Here is an 8972-nt window from a genome sequence, read left to right on the forward strand (position 1 = left end):
CCGAGTTGCAATGGGGTTGTACAATGTGTTAGAAAATTTATATATTACGGAGCAATGGAATACATAAAATATTGCAGAAATATAAACACAAAAAACACATAAAACAAGAGAGACACAGATATACGTCGTTCACCCAGTTTGGGTTGCGTCCACCTCTAACAGCTAGTCCTTTCTTTCTATTATCCAGCAAAATGAAGAGACACAACCTACAGCAGATCCACTGTAATATCCTCTGTTTTCTCTCACAGTCTCACCTCTCTACTTCTTGCTCAGAGAATACACATCTATTACACAGCCTCAAATACAATGCCCTCATACAAAGAGAGGGGTTACCTTCTATGGCAAAAAACCCTAAACTAAACATAAGTTCTACCGTCATATCATCTGCCTAATGAACGGCCCAGATTGACTAGAAATTACTATACTTTTACAAGGCAATTTTACATCTATTCTTAGCTTCGGGGGTGCTGCCCCCGAAACCCCCTGCCAGGGGGGGCCTCCCCAAAGGTCGCAGCCGCCCCCCCTAGACCCCCCCTGCAGCGAATATTTTACGGGCGGCGTTGCCGCCCCATTTCGAACTGGGGTCCAATGTGGCGATACCTTTGAATACAGAAGATAATCAGGCTCCACACCCAACAATATCCCACTTGGAGACTGATTATAGCAACTCCACTACTGCTTCATTTGCTGGACAATGACTCCTCTTTGGACCTAGTTGTTTCTCATCTTCATCGTCATCCTTGAAGACCAATTGAAACTGAGCATATTCTCAGTTTCTCCCTGGTTACAACTTTTGTTAGCATATCTGCAGGATTCTAGCTAGTGTGTATCTTTTCCAGCTTCAACTCTCCATCTTCCAACACTAATCATATGAAATGGTACTTGAGCTATATGTGTTTAGTCCTGGAATGAAATGCTGAGTTCTTTGCAAGATGAATGGCACTTTGGCTATCAATGTATAACGTGCCCATATCATGCTCCTTACCCAATTCACCCATAAACCATTGTAACCAAATCATTTCTTTACTAGCCTCTGTAGCAGCAACATACTCTGCTTCTGTTGTTGAAAGTGCAACAACACTTTGGATTTTTGAAACCCAACTAACATTTGTTCCACCTATAGTAAATACATATCCTGTAGTGTTCCTTATGTTATCTCTGTCACCTGCCATATCTGCATCAACATATCCATGTAGAGAAATGTTTGAACCACCAAAGCATAATGATTGATTTGTGGTACCTTTCAAATATTTGTGAATCCATTTCACAGCCATTTAATGTTCCTTTCCTAGATTGTTCATGTATCTGCTTACAACTCCCACTGCATGTGCAATATCAGGCCTTGTGTAGACCATTGGATACATTAAGCTTCCAACTGCTGATGCATATGGAACTTTAAACATATAATCCATGTCTTCTTGGGTCTTTGGGCACATTTCCTTACTAAGTTTGAAATGGCTAGCAAAAGGTGTACTAACTAGTTTTGCATTTTGCATATTAAATCTTTTCAACACATTTTGTATGTACTCATTCTGAGACAATGTTAATTTGCGATTTTTCCTGTCTCTAGTGATTCTCATACCAAGGATTTGTTTTGCAGCTCCCAAATACTTCATTGAAAATGAATTTTCCAATTTTATTTTGAGCACATTTATTTCCTGCATGTTAGACCCTACAACAAGCATGTCATCCACATACAATAACAATATAATATAGCTGACATCATTTTGATTTTTAAGATAAACACAATGATCAGAGTGACATCTAGTATAACCTTGCTCAAACATAAACCTGTCAAATTTTAGATACCACTGCCTTGGAGCCTGTTTTAAGCCATACAAGCTCTTCTTCAACTTGCACACTAATTTCTCCTTCCCTTTTACCTCATATCCTTGTGGTTGCTGCATATATATCTCTTCCTCCAAATGCCCATGGAGAAAGGTTGTCTTTACATCTAACTGCTCAAGATGCAAATCTTCAGCTGCTACTAGACTTAGAATAGTTATGATTGAAGTCATTTTAGCAACAGGAGAAAATATTTCATCAAAATCAATACCTTTCTTCTGTGAAAACCCCTTCACCACAAGTCTAGCTTTGTACCTCTGTTTTCCTCCATCTTCTTCCTTCAGCCTGTAAACCCATTTATTCTTTAATGTAGTTTTTCCTGCAGGCAACCTGACTAAGTCCCAAGTCTGGTTATGCATTAAGGAGTCCATCTCTTCTTCCATGGCTACCTCCCACTTCTTCCTGCATTGCTTCTTCATAACATTCGGGTTCACTAGAATCAGTCAACAATAAATAATATAATGAAGGATAGTATCGTTCAGGGGGTCTACTTATCCTGGTAGATCTTCTAACACCACTTTCAGGTGTTTGGGGTGCCTATTGCTGTTGTGGTGGTTTTTGTTGTTGTGGTTGATGATTATTATTATTTTTAGGCACCTTTACTTTTTTAGTGATTTCATCAAGAACTGTGTATTCCTTGTTTTCTTTTTCCTGTTTCTTTTCCTGCAACTGATTCTTATACAAGACCTTTTCATTGAATATTAAATCTTTTCTCCTAATGATTTTGTGATTTTCGTAATCATATAAGCGATAACCAAAATCATTAACACCATATCCAATAAAAGTACATTTCTTTGACTTTGCCTCAAGCTTTGTTCTATTTTCTTTATCAATATGGACAAAGGCCTCACAACCAAAAGGCTTTAAAAAAGAGTAGTTTACCTTTTTACCTGTCCATGCTTCCTCTGGAACACCACCATCCAAGGAACTTGAAGGCCCTCTGTTTATTAGATAAACAATAGTATCTACAGCATCTACCCAAAATTGTAAAGGCAATCCTGCATGCAATCTCATGCACCTTGCATGCTCCATGATTGTTCTGTTCATCCTTTCTGACACACCATTTTCTTATGGTGTTCTTGGAACAGTCTTCTCTCTGCGAATTCCATGCTCTGAACAGTGCCTATCAAACTCTTTGCTGCAATATTCACCTCCATTGTCTGATTTGAGACACTTTAATTTCTTTCATGTCTTAATCTCAACCTATGCTTTCCATTTCTTGAAAGTATCAAATACATCAGATTTATTCTTAATATAATAAATCCAAGTTTTTCTAGTTTCATCATCAATAAAAGTAACATAATAATGAGAGCCACCGAGAGATGATACCTGAGCAGGTCCCCATACATCTATATGCACAAGCTCTAATTTTTCTCTCTTCTTTTCTTTCCCAACTCTAAGAAATCTGAATTTCTTATGTTTTCCATAAATGCAGTTCTCACAGAAGTCCAAATCAACATTCTTCAAACCTGGCAACAAATTCCTTGAGTGAAGAATCTTCATCCCCTTTTCACTCATGTGTCCGAGCCTATGATGCCATAATGTTGCATCTGCTCCTTTGGAAGTTAAGGCATTAACAGAGTTAGAAATACCATTGCATAAATTCAATGTACCAACCTTTTTGCCTTTTGCTATTACCAGGGCTCCTTTGGTAACCTTCCAAGCTTTATCTGTGAAAGTTGTCACACAACCTTCACTGCCTAACTGCCCTGTTGAAATCAGATTTTTCTTTAGATCTGGAACATGCCTTACCTCCTTTAGTAGCCATTGGTTTCCATTCTGCTGCTTTACAAGAACCTTACTCATTCCAACAATTTTACAGGGTTTATCATCACCCAAACGAACTTGTCCAAAATCTCCTTGAACATAGTCATGAAAGTATTTCTTATCAGGTGTGGCATGGAATGAGGCCCCTAAATCTACCACCCAGGAATCAATAATATTTTCGAAAGAAAGAATCAAAGCATCTTGTAACACTTCACTTGTCACATTTGCTTCATGATTGTTTTTTTGCTGTGCATCTCCTTCTTTTCCCTTCTGAGATCTACAGTTTTTCTTTAGGTGTCCTTTCTTTCCGCATTTCTAGCACACTATCCCTGATCTAGACTTGGATCTACCTTTCCTTGATTTACTGCGATATCCTGAGCTCTTTCCTCTTTCCATTTTTCTTCCCCTAGACTCTGCACTCAAAGCATTACCCGATGTCTCACCGGAGCTTTTCCGTCGCATTTCCTCGCCAAGGATAGCACCGACAACATCATCAAACTTTAAAGTACTAGATCCAGAAACAGAGTTACTAATGGCCATTACTAAACCATTCCAACTTTCTGGTAATGAGCACAAAAATAACAAAGTTCTAACTTCATCGTCAAAGTTTACCCCTACAGAACATAACTGACTTGTAACAGTGTTAAAATCATTTAAATGATTTGCAACAGATCCACCTTCCGACATCTTCATATTAAATAATTGTTTCATAAGAAATACCTTGTTTGAGGCCGAAGGTTTTTCATATAGTTTCTCCAACACCTTAATCAAACCTTCTGTTGTTGTTTCCTTCGAAATGTTGAAGGCGATCGACGCTGCGAGGCACAACCATACTGTTCCGAGTGCCTTTCTATCAAGGAGGTTCCATTCTTCATCTATCATTCCCATCGGTATCTTTGTTTTTCCGCCCAATGGTAGGTACAGATCTTTTTGATACAGATAATCCTCCATCTGCATCTTCCACAGTGAGAAGTTTTGGCCGTTAAATTTCTCGACCCTAAACTTACCATCTTCCGCCATTGCTCCCACTCGAACGAGGAACCCTTCTTTCCTGCGAGTCTATCAGCCAAATAGACCTTCGGCTCTGATACCAGTTGTTAGAAAATTTATATATTACGAAGCAATGGAATACATAAAATATTGTAGAAATATAAACACATAAAACAAGAGAGACACAAATATATGTGGTTCACCCAGTTTGGGCTGCGTCCACCCTGAACAGCCAGTCCTTCCTTTCTATTATCCAGCAAAGTGAAGAGACACAACCTACAGCAGATCCGCTGTAATATCCTCTGTTTTCTCTCACAGTCTCACCTCTCTACTTCTCGCTCAGAGAATACACATCTATTACACAGCCTCAAATACAATGCCTCGTACAAAGAGAGGGGTTTCCTTCTAGGGCAAAAAACCCTAAACTAAACATAAGTTCTACCGTCAGATCATTTGCCTAATGAATGGCCCAGATTGACTAGAAATTACTATACTTTTACAAGGCAATTTTCCATCTATTCTTAGCTTCGGGGGTGCTACCCCCAAAACCCCCTGCCAGGGGGGGATCCCCAAAGGTCGCAACCGCCACCCCCTGGACCCCCCCTGCAGCGAATATTTTGCGGACAGCGTTTCCGCCCCATTTCAAACTGGGGTCCAATGTGGCAATACCTTTGAATACAAAAGATAATCAGGCTCAACACCCAACACAATGGAGGAATGCACTAACTGGTAGAGGAGAGCCCTACTTGGCTCAAGAGTACCCTCTCTAAAATCCTCTATCTCACCAAACTCACTATAGTTTTGTAATCACTGCTCTGACATCATCTCATCCATCCAACAATAGGGTTCCCAAAAGTCCCTTCTCCCATGGCTTTCACCTTCTTTTATAGGAGTCCTCATAGGTGACACTTGGCATGTCATGCATAATTAATTATTTTTTTATAATTCAATAGCTTGATTATTCACCCACCCATGTGTCACTCTATCATCAAGGGTCTCCCAAAATTATTTACTTAAATTTTAATTTAAAACTAATATTTTCCTCACTTCAACAAGATTCCTATTTCTTCTCCTAGTTGCCTCTTTATCCCCCTTTTTATTCCTTAATTTGTGTTCATACTAAAGTCAATTAATGAGTCAAGATTTGATCCCCCTGTCTACTCCCTAATTTAACTCAAGTTATCTCTTAGATGGATATTCTTATGTTGGTTGTTTCCACATGGAGGTTCTCTACATTTCTCTAAATTTAATTTATTATTCTTATTTTAATTCACCTTCCTCTTCTCTTAATTAGGTTTAATTAGTTTAGGATTAATTTTTATCCTTACAATTATGTCCCTCTTTCCCCTTTTACCTAATTAAACTACATAATCTACCTAATATTTTCCAACATGGGAAGGGTAGAGTTTTTAAGGTAATTTGTTTTATTTCTTCCTATTATCCTCTTAACCCAAGTTTTATTTTGATTTAATCACCTCGGTTTCTAACATCATTTACCCTTGATGTAATTTACCTAGTTTTCATTTCTTGATTATATTTATCAATTAATTTATTTTTAATGATTCCAAAGGTGCCAAGTTTGGTCGTGCCCTTCATGAACTTCCCTTGCAGTTCCAAGGGTGCCACGCCTAATAGTTTATTTGTGATGCCAAGGGTGCCAAGTTGGTCGTGCCCTTCAAGAAATTCCCTTAAAGCTCCAAGGGTGCCACACCACTTGCCCTTCAAACATTCAGTGGCTACGAGGGGAAAGTATAGGTGCAACGTCATAGACCACGATCATCTCTTATGTTTCTTGCTATAGTGAAACTAATGGTGTTGGGATCAAGGAACCCGCCTTGACGCACGCCCCCCGATAAAATCCTCATGAGCAACCCAACTTTGGGACCTGCCCTCATGGCATCATGATCTTCAAGGTGAAAGTGTTTCAACCCTTCCAGCCCAAGTCACAGTGGGAGTGCTAGTGGGTGAGATCAGGGACATTGTCCCACCCCTCCCATGTAGTTCTATCCACCTGTACCACCCCATCACCCATATGTGAGTCATTTGGTCAAGCAACTAATCTGTGCCTACAACCATTAACATATCATCAGAGTATAGATAAACATATATGGTAGGTTTCAAAATTGACTTGGAATTTCAAAGATAAAATAATATAAATTTTCATCAAACCAGATGTCAACAACTCGTCATATGCTAGTGCCTCTGATGGTTTCCTTCCATACTCAGTAATCATCAGTAACAAGGTTTCTCAAGCATTAGTCATTGTCATAATAGCATCATTAACAACTCCTAGTCATTCACGTCATTGTTCATTGTAAGCCCGAACTAATGAAAGTAGGTAACATAGGGGACACATCTATCATGGCTATCATCATTAAGCATCAAGGGAAACATACATATTCATTAGGCTATCAACATCGTAACATCAATAGAAATATACCTATCCATCAAATTTATCATCATCATGATTTTAATAGAGAGCATACATATCCTTTATTGCCCTCATCATCATAAATTCAAATAGAGCCCAAACTTAACTATTTAATGTTATAATCATCATAATATTGATAGATAAGATACATAACCATTCATGCTATCATAATATCAATGGAAAGCATACATAAACATCACAACCATGAATATCTCAATCACTAATAATAGTGTCATGTGCTCAGATCCTCAACCTGAGGTCCTCAAAGAATAATGTGTGGGCCTTAGGGCTAAATAAATGTTAGTGTCATATCACTGTTAGTCAATTAGAGCGGGCACTACATATACCAAGTGTAAGGACCAGTTCTATACTATATATTTTTCACAATAAAAAACAACCAGAAGAGAAAAACATTGGGAATTAAATTTATTCAGCACTGTCTAACACATTCCTAAATTTCATTTCATTGAACATATCATAAAAGTTACATATATTTAACTAAGGCCATAAAGAAATCATACAAATAATATTGCAACACACATGTACCATTCCCCAGAAAACGAGACTCCACTTGATTTGCCGTTACTTGTCTTCCCTTGTTGCCGGTCACCTCCGAGAGTGAATGACGACATACTTGATCCGAATGTGATGACCCACCGGTTAACCTTCCAACCTACTCCTTGGGTACTCTTCTTCCCCACGGACCCTCGAGCTGCAATGGAGTTGTACAATGGAGGAATGCAATAGCTAGTAGAGGAGAGCGCTCCTTCGATCAAGAGTCCCCTCTCTAAAATCCTCTACATCACCAAACTCACTATAGTTCCGTAATCACTGCTGTTATCACTAAACAAATTTCAAAGAAAAGGGGTAAGGTAAGGAAAAATTGGTCTTGGTCACTATCGTGTTCCTTTCATGCATAAGAAGCACTTGGCAAGCTCAGGGTCAGCATACATCAGAGTTCTCCATTTCAATTCAAGCAAGGCAGTGAGCACTCAAGAAGAAGAATGTAGCTTTGAGGAAGTCAAAAAGGAAATTGATGTCTACCAACCTTGAGATTGCCCAATTCAAGGAAAGGGAAAGGAAACATGCAATTGAAAAGGCAAATTGAAGATCTGAAGACACAACTAAGCCAACATGAAGGACATTCTTAACTAAGAAAAATCACATAGCAAGTATGGTTAAGTCCTAAATTTTGATAGATTGCCTTTTGAAGTTTACTTTAAAAGAATGGTGTCTATGTTTTCAGTTTTGGACAAATTCATGGCAGATGGAAAAGCCATTACAAGGAAAAGAAAGATCAAAAGAGTTAAAGTTTTGGCCTCAAACTGTGTTTTTAAAATTACACAGCAGTTTCGTAGCGCACTACAAAACTGCTGTAAATGATGCCTAATGCACAGCAGTTTCGTAGCGCGCTACGAAACTGCTGTGGTTGCATATTATGTTTTGGTAGACCAATTTTGGGATACAAAAGGAAATATTTTTGAAGAGGAATGTCTGAAAGGGGAGCATTTACAAGGTGTAAGTATCCAGCAAAGGCAAATCAAGTGAAGGAAGGATATCTATGAACTCTTAGCTATATAAGAGGTCATCATTTCATAGCTAGTATTTTTCATGAGACATCAGGCAGCATTAAAGGGTTTTTGTCTTCACATGTATATATGGGCAAGGTATGAATTGTATGTAAAACATGATAATCCATGCAATTTTATGAAAAACAACAGGGATAATTGATTTCGAAGATCCTTGTGGAGACCAAAAGCAAAAAGAGAGGAACTTTGTCTCCTTGTTTTTACCAATCAACTTCTAGAAGCATTTCTAAGCAGTTAAAAACTCATCTCTAAAATGTGAAAGAGGTTTTCATTCCTAAGATACTGAAGTACAAAAAACTCTTCCACTTTCTTCAAATCCATTATGATCTGGGAGAAATGAAGGACCAAAC

The sequence above is a fragment of the Pinus tabuliformis genome, chromosome 1_1 (assembly GCF_031772625.1).
Source record: "Pinus tabuliformis cultivar Carrire ecotype Pingquan chromosome 1_1, CPIR1, whole genome shotgun sequence".
NCBI lineage: Eukaryota > Viridiplantae > Streptophyta > Pinopsida > Pinales > Pinaceae > Pinus > Pinus tabuliformis.